Source organism: Hemibagrus wyckioides, linkage group LG17 (assembly GCF_019097595.1).
Source record: "Hemibagrus wyckioides isolate EC202008001 linkage group LG17, SWU_Hwy_1.0, whole genome shotgun sequence".
Lineage (NCBI taxonomy): Eukaryota > Metazoa > Chordata > Actinopteri > Siluriformes > Bagridae > Hemibagrus > Hemibagrus wyckioides.
The window spans coordinates 4,108,468-4,125,704 of record NC_080726.1 but is presented as its reverse complement, the minus strand read 5'-3'; the positions used below and the strand labels follow the sequence as shown (position 1 = coordinate 4,125,704).

The 17,237-nt window shown below is 38.4% G+C and overlaps 1 protein-coding gene across 1 annotated transcript in view; it reads right to left on the bottom strand.

Annotated features, from left to right (window-relative positions):
• The window catches only part of LOC131368434 (sialate:O-sulfotransferase 1), a 64,699-nt gene extending 53,606 nt beyond the window's left edge, over positions 1-11,093 (bottom strand). The window contains exon 1 of the mRNA XM_058414561.1: positions 11,074-11,093. The gene's annotated coding sequence lies outside the window, so the exon portion shown is untranslated. The remainder of the gene's footprint in view (positions 1-11,073) is intronic.
• Between the last annotated feature and the right edge of the window lie 6,144 nt (positions 11,094-17,237).

Below are 17,237 nucleotides of genomic sequence, written 5' to 3'. Positions count from 1 at the left end.
GTAAGAGGTAGGTACAGTATACATCTAGACTCTTCTCTGTTCTTACAGAGAATGTTAGGAATGAACTTCCCCTTCACAGCTGGCCTTCTTTAAACGATGGATGAAGACTTACCTCTAACTGAAATACTTACATTGGCTCTTATTTTCATTTTTTGTTGTATGTATTTAAAAATAATTCCACCCAGCACAGTTTTTAGGCTGATGGTATCCAAAGTCTGTGATCTATTGAACCAGTGTTGATGTATTCATTGATAGAGACTTCAAAACACTTTGGGACGTCACTCTGGATAAAGGACATCTGCTAAATGCCAGAAAAATAAATGTAGACACTGGAGCAAGTCACATGACTGCAATGTGGAATAATGTGTATAATTAGGAAAGCTCAGGAAGTTTGTTTTTTTTGTGATGTTTTTGTGTGTGATTTTTGTGTTGTTGTTCTTGTGTACTTGTTCAAAACCCCTAATGCACTTTTGCAATGGTTTATTAATATAGCAAAGCAATTAGATATTTAATTTTTTTTTTTTTTAAATTCCTGAACTCAATTTTTGAACCAGCAATTTTGTATCAATTTAAAACATTACTGCAATTTTAAGATCTCCTGAGACTTTGCTCCAGCTTTCTGTAGCCTAAAATCTGATTATAAAAAATAGTGTTCTGAGCAAAATGATTGTTGGCAGTTTCACATAACAGTAATAGCATGATGGAAGCAGTGAAGATCTTCAAGAGCATCATGGAAATCATGTTCACCCTGAATTTCACATGACATTGTGATGTTCTCCTGCAGCATCATGGAAATGGTGAAGTTCTCTGACAGCATATTAGAAATGAAGTCCTCCAAGAACATCTTGGAAAAAGTGCCATTCACGTATAGCATTATGGAAATTGGTGAAGTTCTCCTATAGCATCATGGAAAAGGTGATGTTCAACTACAGCATTATGGAAATGGTGAAGTCCCCTTACAGAATATTGAAAATAGTGAAGTTATCCATGAGTATTACATGAAATTGTGATGTTCTCCTGCAGCATCATGGAAATGGTGAAGTTCTACAGCATTTCTGAAATGGTGAAGTTCTCCGACAGCATGTTGGAAATGAAGTCCTCCAAGAACATCAGAGAAAAAGTGAAATTCACCTACAGCATCATGGAAATGGTGAATCTTGCATACTGGAAATAGTAAAGTGCTCTAATAGCATCATGGAAATGGTGAAGTTCTCTTACAGCATCATGGAAACGGTGATGTTCACCTACAGCATCATGGAAAAGGTGAAGTCCACCTACAGAATATTGGAAATAGTGAAGTTCTCCATGAGCATCACACGAAATTGTGATCTTCTACAACATGACAGACATAATAGTATTACAGAGATGTAGAGATGCTCAGACTATTGTGGTGTTGGGAATGGTCCAGCTGCATAGTGTGACTGTGTCTCAGGAGTAGAAGCTGTAGTTGAATCTGGTGGTGGTGGTGGTGGCAGAGGCATGGATACTCCAGTATCTTCTGCAAGATGACAGGAGAGTGAAGAGTCCATAAGAGAGGAGTGAGAGAAGGGTGAGAGAGGGGCAAGAGATAGGGGTGAGAGAGGAGTGAAAGACTGGTACAGCTTTTGTAGTAGTGTCAGTGAAAGGAAGAGAATGAGGTTGTTGTTTTTTTTTTTGTTAAATCTGTTAACTTGACTATCTATCCTGACAGTGGACACTGATTTAGAAAGAAAAATTTGGTGCGACATATGGCATTCAGCTCAGGAATGCAGATGACGAGGGCTTCTCTTCATTATCTACGAGTAGTCATCTGCCCTTGAAGGTCCTCCTGGGTAAACCATTGTACCTGGAGGTGCGACTAAATTCCCCAAAATCCTACAGATTTATAAACCAAGGCATGATAGCTGATAGTCACCTTTACCCCATTCTTTTCCAGCCACCCATTCACTGAGCTGTGCTGTGCAGTGATATGCTTGTTGGAGTGCAGCCTGGTGACATCCCCCATGATTTATAGCCCACTTCGAAAATCCGCCTGGTTTAATTTCCCAGTCAGCCACATGTTGGCTCACGCTCCCTGCCTCCGTCCTGCTTCCCAATAGTCTCTATCTCCTTTCAGCACAGCCTGGTCACAATGGCGATGGAAGACAAGGGCACACAACAGAGCTATTCGCTTCAGAAAGACCTCATTCCCCACCGGGCGCCTTCTTCACAAAACTGTTCCATTTAAACTCCAGACCTTTCCCTCCTCACACAACAGAGAGGGGATTAAAGAGAAACGAGTGTGGTCGTCAAAGCCTCACACCTCGCTGTGTGCTATTCAATCTAAGCTCTGAAGGTAGAAAGTGCATGTGGTTCTCCTCTTTCTGTCTCTCATGCAGGACTTCATCTCCCCCACGGGTTTAAATCTACGACTCGTAAGATGGAGGTTAACCTCTTAACAGCCTCGGTTTAAGCCACCAGCATAAAAGTGTAGTGTTCCTGGAAGAAAAATGGGGGAACGTCTATATTTAAAGAATAAACAGGTAAGTCTAACAACATGGTGTTCTCTTTATACACAAACTAACTAATAAGTGACAATTTTTTTTATATAGCACTTTTAACAATAGACCTTATCCCAAAGAGTCTTTATAGAAATGATATATTTTTAATTAATCCCTAATGACCAAGCGGCAAAGGTGGAGAAACCAGACTTGATTTTAAATCATTTCCTATCTATAACTGTGCGCTATATCGACAAAATATATACACAAATACTCTTGCATGTGTTAGTTTCCCTGTTACAATGCGCAATGGTTTTTATTTAATTAACATATTTTTGACTCTGCATATTGGCTTTAACAAATCTCATTCCTTCTAATAGTATAGGCATATAACAATGTTTTGTATATATAATACAACGTAACATCGGCATATGAATTTAATTGGTTCTGGAGCCGAGTTCTTAAGGTGAAAATGTGTATTGCGAAACGAATTTTCCCATAAAAAATAATGTAAATGCAGTTAATCCGTTTCAGACACCCAAAAATATGACCAGTATGACCAATACGAAGTGTATGTAAACTGTATGACTGCTTACAAAGAACTGACCCAAGCCAAGCATTCCATGTTTAGGGTCCTCACAGGAAGTCATGCCACCAAGCTTGGGCTAAAAATAGAACAGACCACCAATGCCACCAATCTGTCAACAAAAAAACGCCAGAAAAATCACCTAGCTTTTGAACGTATGCTAAAGGCAGTGTTGGTATCATGGGTTGACTCTTTCCAAACAGCTTTTGCTGACTGAGAAAAAAATTCTTAAAATTCGCAAACTCGCTTCGGTTGGATTTGCTTGGCTTTTCACTGATGCAAACAAGTTTTGAACAGCTACCGGACATACGAGCAAGATAGCCGGCGTTTGTTTCGTTTGTATGCTCAAAATTGTAGGGACGTGGTGGCTCAGTGGTCAAGGCGCTGAGTCAGTGCTCAGAAGGTCAGGTTCAAGCCTCCAAATTGACAAGCTATCATCGTTGGGCCCTTGAGCAAGGCCCTTATCCCCAACTGCTCCAGGAGCCCCGTACCAAGGTTTGACCCTGTGCTCTGACCCCAGCTTGATAATAAGCTGGGATATGCAAAAATATGGGCAGTTGCTATCTGTATCTATCTAAATCTGGATTTATCCTTTGCACTGACTGAATGAAGAATATTGTCATTGTGTGTACTCTGTGCTACAAACCACGAGATGTGGTTAGAAGCTCTTTTAGATGCTTTATATAAGTAAGACAATGAGTCATTAAATAGTAATGGAGAAATAATATATAAACAATATAAATCATATGAACAGTAGTGCAGTGTTGTAAGTGATATAGTGCAAGAGGCAGTAATGTAAGATTAGAATATTATAAACATTACAGATATTTTAACTGTTCATAACAATACAGCTTTTAGTACAGTATTCTATATTATTATAAAGTGAGACAGTGTATTGTCTCATTGTACCTTATACAACAACAGTATTGCACATGTGTTTAATGAATTATAAACAGTCTTCACTGTTCTAGATAATAGAGTGTATTCAATTCAGTGTATTTGTGTAGTGCTTTTAACAATGAACATTGTCTCAAAGCAGCTTTACAGAAATATAGAAACATAAAAAAAAATTATGAAGTTTAAAGTGAAGTTACTATTTATCCCCAACATTTATCTCTAATGAGAAGCCTGAGGTGATGGTGGTGAGGAAAAACTCCCTGAGATGATACGAGGAAGAAACCTTGAGAGGAACCAGACTCAGAAGGGAACCTCATCCTCATTTGGGTGACACTGGCCAGTAAATAATATAAATGTTAATAATGTCCTTTCTTCAACAGTTTATAGTCACAAAGAATCAGGCAACCAAGAGCTCTTGAGGAACTAATAGGTCAGTCTAGTTTCTGAGTTCATTATAGACTTAGCACTGATTCCTTGACTGATGAAGCTGCAGTTCAAAGACAGTGTGATAGTCTCCAAGTGGTTCTATCCACAGCGGTCCCCTGGGTCACAGGCTGTCCACATAGATCTGTCCTCAGCAGCAGTGTGCACCACCGAGTGACGAGACTCCAAGCAGGGGTAGAGTGTCTGGATGGGTCAGGCAGGTCCGGAACACCACATTGAGAAGCACATTGTCACATTGAGAACTCAGAACACTGGGAGCTTGGGAGTTGGATGTATAGCTCATAGAGAGAGAGAGAGAAAGAGAGAGAGAGAGAGAGAGAGAGAGAGAGAAACAGAAAAAGAGACAGAAAAATATTAGGTATGAAGCTGTGATCAAATGATGGTCAAGGACAATATTCCTATATCCAAATACTGTGTTCCTATATGCAATCCTGAATTCGGAAAATTCCTAGTTCTTACACAGCCACTTACTCCGTATAGCATTTTGACCACCTGCCTAATATTGTGTTGGTCCCTCTTTTGCTGCCAAAACAGCCCTGACCCGTCGAGGCATGGACTCCACTAGATCCCTGAAGGTGTGCTGTGGTATCTGGCACCAAGATATTAGCAGCAGATCCTTTAAGTCCTCTAAGTTGCGAGGTGAGGCCTCCATGGATCGGACTTGTTTGTTTAGCACATCCCACAGATGCTCAATTGGATTAAGATCTGGGGTTATTTGAAGGCCAAGCCAACAAGCCAACTCATTGTTGTGCTCATCAAACCATTCCTGAACCATCTTTGCTTTGTTGCACCCTGACTGGTCTGCAGTTACGCAGCCTCATACGCAAAAAGAGATGATGCACTGTATTCTGACACCTTTCTATCAGAACCAGCATTAACTTCTTCAGCAATTTGATTAACAGTAGCTCGTCTGTTGGATCGGATCACACGGGCCAGCCTTTGCTCCCCACGTGCATCAATGAGCCTTGACCGTCCATGACCCTGTCGCCGGTTCACCACTGTTCCTTCCTTGGACCACTTTTGATAGATACTGACCACTGCAGACCGGGAACACCCCACTAGAGCTGCAGATTTTGAGATGCTCTGATCCAGTGGTCTAGCCATCACAATTTGGCCCTTCGTCAAACTCGCTCAAATCCTTACTCTTGTCCATTTTTCCTGCTTCTAACACATCAACTTTGAGGACAAAATGTTCACTTGCCTAATATATCCCACCCACTAACAGGTGCCATGATGAGGAGATCAACAGTGTTATATATAGAATGTATGAACAGGTACATTACCTGTGTCAGTGGTTTGAAACAGTCGAACATAAATCTGGAACGCTTCTTTTTTGTAAATTTTGTTAATATTTTCCCAAAATACCACACAGACTGGTGTCCTGAACTATAAAAGACATTGAGATATTATATGCATGTGTACAATTTATGCATGTTTTTCCTGCATAAAGTACACTGTAATCATTTTTATTTGTTTTCTAATTACATTTCAATTACCCCATTTATCACATTCACATGCATGGTGTTAATGGTGAAAAATTATTCGTAACAGCTTCTGACAGTCTGTTATGGACAGAAGGTTTAGTGTGAAACAGTAAATATGTCACGCTGCAGGTTCCGTTCACCAGGGAAGGAGTTTGATTTCACGATTCGTTCAGGGACGGAAACATACCCGATCATACTCTTAATAAAAGTGGAGTGCGAACTGAGTACACATATAATGCTAATGTTAACAGTAGTTTCCTTTTTCCGACACAAAGATTGGCCATTATTTCCTAAATTTAGATTGTGAAATTATGGTTATTGCAGCAGAGTCCCATAAAAGACATAAAAGGTAGTGAGGATGGCTTGTATATTAGCTACATAAAACTGCAGCATCTTCCCTTCTCCAGAAAAACAACAGCGTTCATAGACCCCAAGAGACAGACAGCGTGTCTCACTGACCCTTCAGTTATATAAGCAATGCTCTAAGAGTGAGAGCTGTGCTTATATTCACACAAACAATATAGCTGACTATAAGTAAGAAATAAAACACTTCAGGCGTGCGTTTATAAGGAGCAGAGTTACTGTTAAGTCCCCGAACGTTGACTATTTTCCTTTAACAGCACAGTCTGAAGTGGCACAAATGCAAAATGGCAAATATTTATTCATTAAATGTGGGTTTATAGCTATTTAAAATATTGTGTGTATTTGTGAAACAAGTTAGTAACTGTTATCACTTGCATTATAGAAGCTACAATATACCAGTCATTCAAAAAAACACAGCTTGTCACATGACCAAGACACCAGAAAGGTCAAGACATCTCCCCTTATGAGCTGTATCAAAAAATCCAACTGTTACAAAGTGCTTGCACTGGAGACTCCTTCCATAAATAAACATCTCTGTATCCATGGCTCAGAACATTTCCTTACTCCTCCAGCAGAGGTCATGCTCTCCTGAGTGCCAGCATGGCCTCTGTCACGTCACATCCACCTCACTTCCTGGTTTAACACTGATATACTGGAGACCACTGATAGTGATTTATTATGAAGACTATTTATTACGATTACAATCGTAATTATGAGATAATAGTAATGGTTTTGAGATAAGTCATATTTATAAGATACTAAATAACATAATTAAGACAATGTCTCATAATTAAGTATGAGATACTATGAAAATGAGATACGATGATAATTATGAGATGACCGTAATAATTATGAGATACCAAGTCATATTTATAAGATACCAAATGACAATTTTCAGACACTATCTTATAATTAAGCATGAGATACTATAAAATTGAGATACAATGATAATTTTGAGATAATAGTAATAATTCTGAGATACCGAGTCACATTTTTAAGATACTAAATGCCATAATTTTAAGACACTACCTCATAATTAACTATGAGATACTTAGCTTTATTAAATGCCCATTTAATATAACCAACTTACGAGATACCAATTATAATTATGAGATAAAAGTCAGAATTTTGAGATACCAATTGATATTAATAAGAAACCAAATCAGAATTGAGGTACAAAGCTGTAATGGTTAGATGCTATGCCATAATTTTTAGATACTATCTCAAAATTAAATATGAGATACTTAGCATTATTAAATACCCATTTAAAATTAAAAAACTGAGATATCAATCATAATTATGAGATAAAAGTTAATAGATAATAAGTCTTAAAAGATACCAAATCAGAATTGAACCTATGATATACCAATTATAATTATGAGATAAAAGTAATAATTTTGAGATACCAAATCATATTTATAAGATACCAAACCAAAACTGAGGTACAAGGCCTGATGCTATGCCATAATTTACAGACAGTATCTCATATTCAATTATGATATACTTAGCATTATCAGATACTCATTTAAGATAAAAGTAAAAAAAAACAAATGAGATACCTCATTTGTTAATGAGATCATAATTATGAGATAAAAATAATCATTTTGAGATAACAAGTCTTATAAGATACCAAAGTTGAATTGAGGTAGAAATCCCTAAAGGTTAGATGCTATGCCATAATTTTGAGATACTATCTCATAATTCTGTAATACAGTCATCATTATGAAATGCTATGTCCTAGGCTCAAGACAGTATCTCATATAACTCACTTATCTCATACTAAATCAGAATTATAAATCACAATTTTATGATTACTAATTTGGAGAAGCATTTCAATGGCATTAGAAGTCTCCAAATTGTGATTTATCTCATAATTGCGATTTGCTATCTCGTAATTATATGATCTGTCTCAGAATGTGATGTATTTATGGTTCAAAACTATGAGACACTATCTCAAAATACTGATTGTGATTTTGTTTTCACATCACGCTTTTGGGTTTGTTTATTTATTTATTTATTGTTTGATTTATTGATTTATTGATTGATTAATTGATGCAGAAATGGCCTTTCATAGATTCATAGATTTATGACTGACATCCTAATAGTATTTCTAAACATTTTTCCTGTTTTCTTTCTTTTTTTGTTTCAAAATTTTCTGGAATTCTTACATTATTTGAATTCATTTATTACTGACATTAAATTTCTGCACAAAGATCTGCATTTAGCCTTGGACTTCCTATCTCCTTACAGAAGGAGATACCTGTGATACCTGTCCTTGTGCAAGTTCTTACTATTCAATAACAGTATCGTATTAGAGCACTGACACTCGAGCTACAGAACTACACTATTGACAGTTAATAGAAATATTAATTAATAATCAGATTCGAATGAACCAGAATCCAGAATTCAGCAGGTTTCTGGTATAAAATTGTATAAAATCTGACTGTCTTGAACAGAAGACTCGACAAGTGCTGGTGTTCATTCATTTGTTGGCTATCCAGTTATGTATTTTTCTGTAGCGAGTGCAGCTAGGTGGACGTCTCCTCTGGTTTCAGACACAGGGTGAAAATTGCTCTAATGATCTCCTCGCTACCTCAGGTGCTCCTCCACTTCTTCTGCTCCATCCCGCCTCTGCACCCTGTCATTTTCCTCTCCATCACGCTCTCCATGCGCAACAACAACATCATCAGCATCAGCGGCGGCGGTTCTGAATGCGCACACACACACACACACACACACACACACAGCTAAACTTTTCATGTATAATATCACCATGCAAGAAAAGAAGAATAAACTTAAGCTTTAGAGCCTCAGGGGTGATGTGTAATAGTTACAAAAGAAATAAAAATAACTTCTGTTTCATAACAATCCAGATGATTTGTTCAGAGCATGTTTTCTAGAGATAAAGATCTATATTAATTCTTAAAGAGCTCTTCACTTTAAAACTCGCTTTTATTAAAAGATAATAAACTTAGGTGTAGGTTTAAGTGCATGAACTGTAAGCTCTTCAGTTCACTAAGTGATCAAAAGCAAGGGGAATATTCTGCTAAATTATATATATCCTGCTAATTATAAACCTCCAGTCGTTTCTCATTGGTTAGATAATGTTTAATAACCACTTTCAAATGAATGCTAATCAGTAACCAAAAAAAACTAATTAGAAACAAAAACCAAATGTAACTAGCTAGCTAATTAACCAGCTAATATCCAAAGCATAACTAGCTAACTAATTTAACCAGCTAATATACCAAGCATAAGTAGCTAGCCGATTTAAACTGGTTAATATACAAAACTTAACTAGCCAAATAATTTAAACTGGCTAATATGCAAAACTTCACTAGCTGGCTAATATGCAAACATTAACTAGCTATCTAATTTAAATGATAATATACAAAACTTAACTAGCTGGCTATTTTAATCAGCTATTATACAAAACTAAACTAGCTAGCTAATTTAACCAGCTAATATTCAAACTTTAACTAGCTAGCTAATTTAATATGATAATACACAAAACTTTACTAGGTAGCTAATTTAACTAGCTAATATGCAAAATTTTGTTAGCTAGGTAATTTAACAAGATAAATTACACAACATAACCAGCTAGTTCACTTAAACAGTTAATATACACAACATACCCAACTAGCAAGTAGCAACTGAAACAAGTTTATTTACAAAATTTAACTGCTAATTGACCAACTTTTTAATTGAAAGACTTTGATTTGTTGGTGAATTTTAAAGGCCGATAATTTCATTTATGTCGGAGGCAAATATTAATCTCATCCTGTGGGAAGCAGTAATTCCATGTAAAGACAGCATGATACTATAAATAAATAAGTAAATAAATACATAAATGAACATTCTAGTTTAGGCCACACCCACTTAAGTCTTAATGCTGTGTTGGACTAGAGGTAGTAACTCAAACTTCTTGAGCAGGATGAAAGTAAATGCTCCTCAATTCCTCCTCAGGAACTCATCAAAGCAACATGGCTGCTTCATGCTAGCATATCTTGCACATAATGAGTTACACTGTATACCAGAGTATTTACTTTAAATCCATCAATCTTCAGACTTTGAGGAACTCCTGACATTTAGAACTCACTCCTTACACCTAGCTTGTTGACAAACAAAACAAGACTAGCAAAAGAAGAAAACCAAATCTTGGTTTGTTTGCCTGCTTTGTAGAAAATGTGGAGATTCTCTTTGGGAGTGACAAGGTTGGACAGGATTAGAACATCAGAAGTACATCAGAGGGATGGCTCATGTTGGACGTTTGGGGGACGAAGTTAGGGAGGCCAGATTAAGATGGTTTGGACATGTTCAGAGGAGGGAGAGTGAGTATACTGGTAGGAGAATGTTGGACATGGAGCTGCCAGGCAGGAGGAAAAGAGGAAGGCCAAAGAGGAGGTATATGGATGGAATAAATGAGGATATGAAGCTAGAGGGTGTAAGTGTTGAGGATGCAGAAGATAGGGATAGGTGGAGAGAGATAATTTGCTGTGGAGACCCCTGAAGGGAAAAGCCGAAAGAAGAAGTTGTTTGCCTGCTTTGTAGCACTTACTTCAGACTGAGGTAAATCACATGCAATCCAAGTATAGATATAGATAGTCTGATCCTGTTCCTTAATTTGTCATTCCTGGCACTTTTCTAGGAATTAAAAGTTATTAATGAGGATTGTATATAAAGTATGTGTGCTAGCATCGGCATTAGCACTGTAATCCTGTTCCACATGATAGGAAACTAATCACAACATAATATAGTATTCTCATTTACCTTCACTTAATTCAACTGTCTTTCCTTGTCATATCCCATCCACCAGCAAGCTGTACAAAGATATATTTACCTGGTGTTGGCTGGAGCATGTCCAATTATCTGAGCAGTTCTGTCGTGCCTCACCGAGGACACTCGACCCGGAGTGATTGGTTCTCAGCGCCAAGGTTCCACTGGAACTAACTTCATTTCTCCTGATGTAAACGAGAGTCCTCCGTCACCGCCCGTAGCCTGGCCAGGCTGAAAATAGTGTTTGTGATGGGTGGATGACACCAGGCCAGGCTGACGAGCGTAATGGATGAAGCCCTCAGCTCATTACTGCCTGAGCTCTGGCTAATGAATGCTAAGCACTCAGGGCTCACAACACCTCGGGGGAGTCCTGTGGAACACGACATAATGTTCATGGTCACTTAGACTGACATGTTAATACAGGAAAAGAGCATTTATACCTAGTGTTGCTAATGGGTTTGTGGTTTAAAAAAACTTTTTACATAAATAACTATGTATTTAAATATAAGTTTAGTGTATTTATCCTTTCCTTATATTTTACAGAAATTAATTGTTGGCTTGATTATGTTTCCAGCAAGAAAAACAAACTTCTTACATTTGTATTTATTCCTTCAAAGTACTCGTTAGACATATCTCAAAGGCCAATGACCATACACTATGCCATCAAATAAAAATCCTTGGTTTATTATTCAATCAAATTCCTAATCAAAATTTGTCATCCTGCTACACAATACACACTGCTATCCGTGTGCAATGATGAACTGACCTAAAATCTTTTTCTGTACTAAACCAAGCTGTCTCTTTTTCCAGAGTTGAAGGCATGAACTCCGTCTGATCTGAGAAATGATGATGTAGGTTTTTGCTAATTTGTTAGGATTATCTAACTATAGATCAGTCCTAAATGATACACTACACACTTGCACTATGCTCACTGTACTCTAGTGCATAGTGCAAGGGGTTTTAAACTGTGGGTTGTGTGTCACTTGTGGGTCACACAGTGAAAGAAGGTGGGTCACACAAAGTTACTTGGCTGCAGCTACATTTACGGTGAATGAAACAAAACCAGTTGTCAGGAGTTATTGGGACAGTTCCTTGCCAGACCCCTAGGGAGTCCTGGCAAGTGGTTTATTCCTACGTGGGCGGTGCCATGCCCTTTCCTAATGCATGTTCCCGCTTTCTCACCTATCCCTTGTTTTCCCTTGATGTGCTGCTCTCTGTATATTTGTCCTGCTGTCTTGGTCGGTGTCAGTCATTATTCTTATGTGCCTTAAAGCCGAACTACATGTAATCTTGTTTTTTATGTCATAGTCATGCTTTGTTGAGGTTATTTTCCTTGTCATAGTTATGATTTATTTATGTTACGTTTAATGCATTTGTGTTTTGTTTTGTTAAATAAAAGCAGTACACGTACTGGATCCCTGCGTTTGGGTCTAATCTGCTATTGCAGGCGGTCAAGCTTAAGGTGGAGATCCAGGTTTTATTGGTGGCGTCCAGCCCATTCGTTACACCAGTCCAATAACGATTCATTTTTCAAAGGAATCATTAAAATTACCCCCCTACACACACACACACACACACACTAACACAAGAATCAGAAGTTTGAATCACAATAGGATTCGTTGAACGACTCACTGAATAAATCATCTGATTCATTTGTGTTGAAGTGTCAGTAACAATACCATACACTGCAGTGTTCAATGACTGGGCAGTGTATGTTAAAATGGAAAGGTTTTTAAAACTAAAGGCATCATGGACCTATGAGAAGTCTTCAGAACAATTCAAAACAACAAAATCTAAAAAGGAGCCACAGAGAAAATATGACCAGTCCTACCTTGACCTTGGGTTTATTGCCTGCAGAGGTCCAGAGGGTGAGAAAGTCCCTTTATGTCTTTTATGCTTAGAAAAGTTGGCAAGTGCTAGCATGAAACCCTTAAAACTTAAACAGCACCTCACAACAAAACATTCTGCATACGGGTACAATGGGCGATCGTATCTTCGTCAGCAAAAAGTGATCAAAGGCCCAGCCAGCATCATGGAAAAAGCACTGCGAGCCTCATTTCTAGCTTTATATTGAATTGCAACATATTACTAATAAATAATCACAGTTTTTCAGATCTTGAAATTTGTATTGCATGTCTTGAACTCAGTTACTCCTATCATAATCTTAACATAACCATTGAGATTGATTGTACTCATCTAGGTGGGTCCTGGAATGAAAAAGTTTGGGAACCCCTGGTATAGTGAATGTTAGAAGGGTCGTATCATCTCAAATGAAACACTAACATTTTATTACGTAAGTATTCGATTCAATTCGATTTTATTTGTATAGCATTTTTAACTATAGACCTTGTCTCAAAGTAGCTCTACAGAACATAAGAAATAAAAAACATAGTGCAAAAAGTCCTAGATGTTAGACAAAATCATCCCTAGTGAGCAAGCCTGAGGCGACTGAGGCAAGGAAAAACTCCCTTAGATGGTAAGTAAAAGCCGTTTTCCAGTCGATGACGTAATGAGGTGCTGCTACGGTGACTTTAGTGAGTTTTTCACTGGAGTGTCATCGGCCTGGTAGCCCCGCCCCTCTTCTTTCTACTATATAAGCAAAGCTGCAAGCGTTGAGTTCATGAAGCGTCCAACATTCTATACTTGTTTTTTTTAGTTGAAGTGCATCATCCAGGTACTTGAAGTGTACTTCTTATTCTTCATCGTGCATTTGAACACACAACTCTACGTATATACACTATATTGCCAAAAGTATTCGCTCACCTGCCTTGACTCGCATATGAACTTAAGTGACATCCCATTCCTAATCCATAGGGTTCAATATGACGTCGGTCCACCCTTTGCAGCTATAACAGCTTCAACTCTTTTGGGAAGGCTGTCCACAAGGTTTAGGAGTGTGTTTATGGGAATTTTTGACCATTCTTCCAGAAGTGCATTTGTGAGGTCACACACTGATGTTGGACAAGAAGGCCTGGCTCTCAGTCTCCGCTCTAATTCATCCCAAAGGTGTTCTATCGGGTTGAGGTCAGGACTCTGTGCAGGCCAGTCAAGTTCATCCACACCAGACTCTGTCATCCATGTTGTTATGGACCTTGCTTTGTGCACTGGTGCACAGTCATGTTGGAAGAGGAAGGGGCCAGCTCCAAACTGTTCCCACAAAGTTGGGAGCATGGAATTGTCCAAAATGTCTTGGTATGCTGAAGCATTCAGAGTTCCTTTCACTGGAACTAAGGGGCCAAGCCCAGCTCCTGAAAAACAACCCCACACCATAATCCCCCCTCCACCAAACTTTACACTTGGCACAATGCAGTCAGACAAGTACCGTTCTCCTGGCAACCGCCAAACCCAGACTCGTCCATCAGATTGCCAGATGGAGAAGCGCGATTCGTCACTCCAGAGAACGCGTCTCCACTGCTCTAGAGTCCAGTGGTGGCGTGCTTTACACCACTGCATCCGACGCTTTGCATTGCACTTGGTGATGTATGGCTTGGATGCAGCTGCTCTGCCATGGAAACCCATTCCATGAAGCTCTCTGCGCACTGTTCTTGAGCTAATCTGAAGGCCACATGAAGTTTGGAGGTCTGTAGCGATTGACTCTGCAGAAAGTTGGCGACCTCTTCACACTATGCGCCTCAGCATCCGCTGACCCCGCTCCGTCAGTTTACGTGGCCTACCACTTCGTGGCTGAGTTGCTGTCGTTCCCAAACACTTCCACGTTCTTATAATACAGCTGACAGTTGACTGTGGAATATTTAGGAGCGAGGAAATTTCACGACTGGATTTGTTGCACAGGTGGCATCCTATCACAGTTCCACGCTGGAATTCACTGAGCTCCTGAGAGCGACCCATTCTTTCACAAATGTTTGTAAAAACAGTCTGCATGCCTAGGTGCTTGATTTTATACACCTGTGGCCATGGAAGTGACTGGAACACCTGATTCTGATTATTTGGATGGGTGAGCGAATACTTTTGGCAATATAGTGTATATATTTATACTGCATAATGGTAGAATAGTGTATACGTACAATATGTGATTTGGGACACACCTTAGCTTTAGCCTGATTTAAAGTAGTATCAATTCCAGCAGCTTATTGTAAACTGATAGACAAGTCAATAGTATTTATAGATTATTATTTATACAGTAAATGTATGATATTTTACTTTTGATTCCTTTCTGGACAAAGTATGTGGTCGTGCATATCATCAACACGCGTATAGACACTGAATGATGCTTTCAGTTGTATTTGCTTTGCAACAACAACAGTTTTAGACCAGTAATAAAAATGACTTTTCATATGAAAACATACCTGATTACATTTGCTTGAGTGGCTGCCTCCGTTTGTAACCATACACTTTTGACACAAAGATATAAATCCTTCATTTCGCCAAACATCCATCAGTAACGCATTGTTGCAGGAACTGTTATTTTCCGGTGTCGTTCAGCTCAGCGGTATGCCTGGGGCATATACAGACCGACTCATTCAAACAGCCATGACGCTCACATTTCAGAGACAGCCTGTGTTGTATTTCTGCTGCTCCAGTCTGCCCGTGTCAGTTCAGAGGCAATCATAACAGGGAGGTGCTCAGGTCCCTCAGCTTCTCCCCTTCAAGCCTGTCGAAGGTCTACAGTCAATATTACAATTCTGTTGTGGTGAATAGACTCTAGATTGGTGGATATGGATCTAAACTGACACAGAAATGTTTTAAAACATGCTTCAACATGTAATTTTAAACCAGAACAATATAAGATATGTGGAATAATGAATAATGTTTTATAATGCTCAAGAAACTACTAGAACCTCTCCCTGATCTCTACATCTCTATAATTTACCATGACACTATAATTATGCAGGATTCTGCAATATGGAAACTCATCCATCATAGTGTTTTAATTAAAATGGCATGTTATAGCAACAGCTGGATCGCTAGTCATCTGTATCTATAACACCAGCTGGATCTGTAGTCGTCTTTATCTATAACAACAGCTGGATTTGTAGTCATCTGTATCTATAGCAACACTTGAATATATAGATGTCTGTATCTATAGCAACACTTGAATATATAGATGTCTGTATCCACAGGAACAGCTGGATCTATAGTCATCTGTATCTATAGCACCAGCTGGATATATAGTAATCTGTATCTATAGCACCAGCTGGATATATAGTCATCTGTATCTATAGCAACAGCTGGATCTATAGTCATCTGTATCTATAGCAACAGCTGGATCTGTAGTCATCTGTATCTATAGCAACAGTTGAATATGTAGTCATCTGTACCTATAGCAACAGCTGGCTCGCTAATGATCTGTATCTATAGCAACAGCTGGATCTATAGCTATCGGAATCTATAGCAACAGCTGGATCTATAGTCATCTGTATCTATAGCAACAGTTGAATATATAGACATCTGTAGCCACAGCAACAGCTGGATCTATAGTCATCTGTATCTATAGCAACAGCCAGAACTCTAGTTATCTATAGAAACAACTGTATTTAGTCATCTGGATCTACAGCAACAGCTGGATCTATAGTCTTCTGCAACTATAGCAACAACTGTGTCTACTCGTTTGTATCTACAGTAACAGCTGTATCTGTAGTCATCTGTATCTATAGCAACAGCTGAATATTTAATCATCTGTTTTTATAGCAACAGCTGTATCTATAGCTATTGGAATCTATAGCAACAGCTGGATCTATAGTCATCTGTATCTATAGCAACAGCTGTGTCTATAGGCATCTGTATCTATAGCAATGTTTAATAACCGAAATATTGTTAGTGTCAGAAATTTGCTTTGGTATAAAAACACTGAATCTGCAGCAATACATTATGATACCAGACTATTTGATTTAAAAAGGCTTCGAGTCTTTAATTTAGGCTTCGAATTTACCTTTAAGTAAGCCAACCTTTCATTCACGAGGATTACGTTTAAATACGAATTATTTTCACACTCCACTTCTCCATCCTGTTTCGGTAATAGTCGATTTATTATTATTACAATGAATAATATTCGATTAATGCTTGCTGCCTCAATTCATATCAATTGTTGCCTCGATGCAAAAGCTGAAATTGTCTCTTATTGCTACGTGCCTAGCAGTAACCGTGTCAGTAATCAACTTTTATTTCTTCCATTTATATTAGAAATTTACCAGCTCAGTGAAAATATTTTATTAAAACCTGTATAATTTGTACTCCTCAGACCAACCGTGCTCCAGCACTTAAACAACG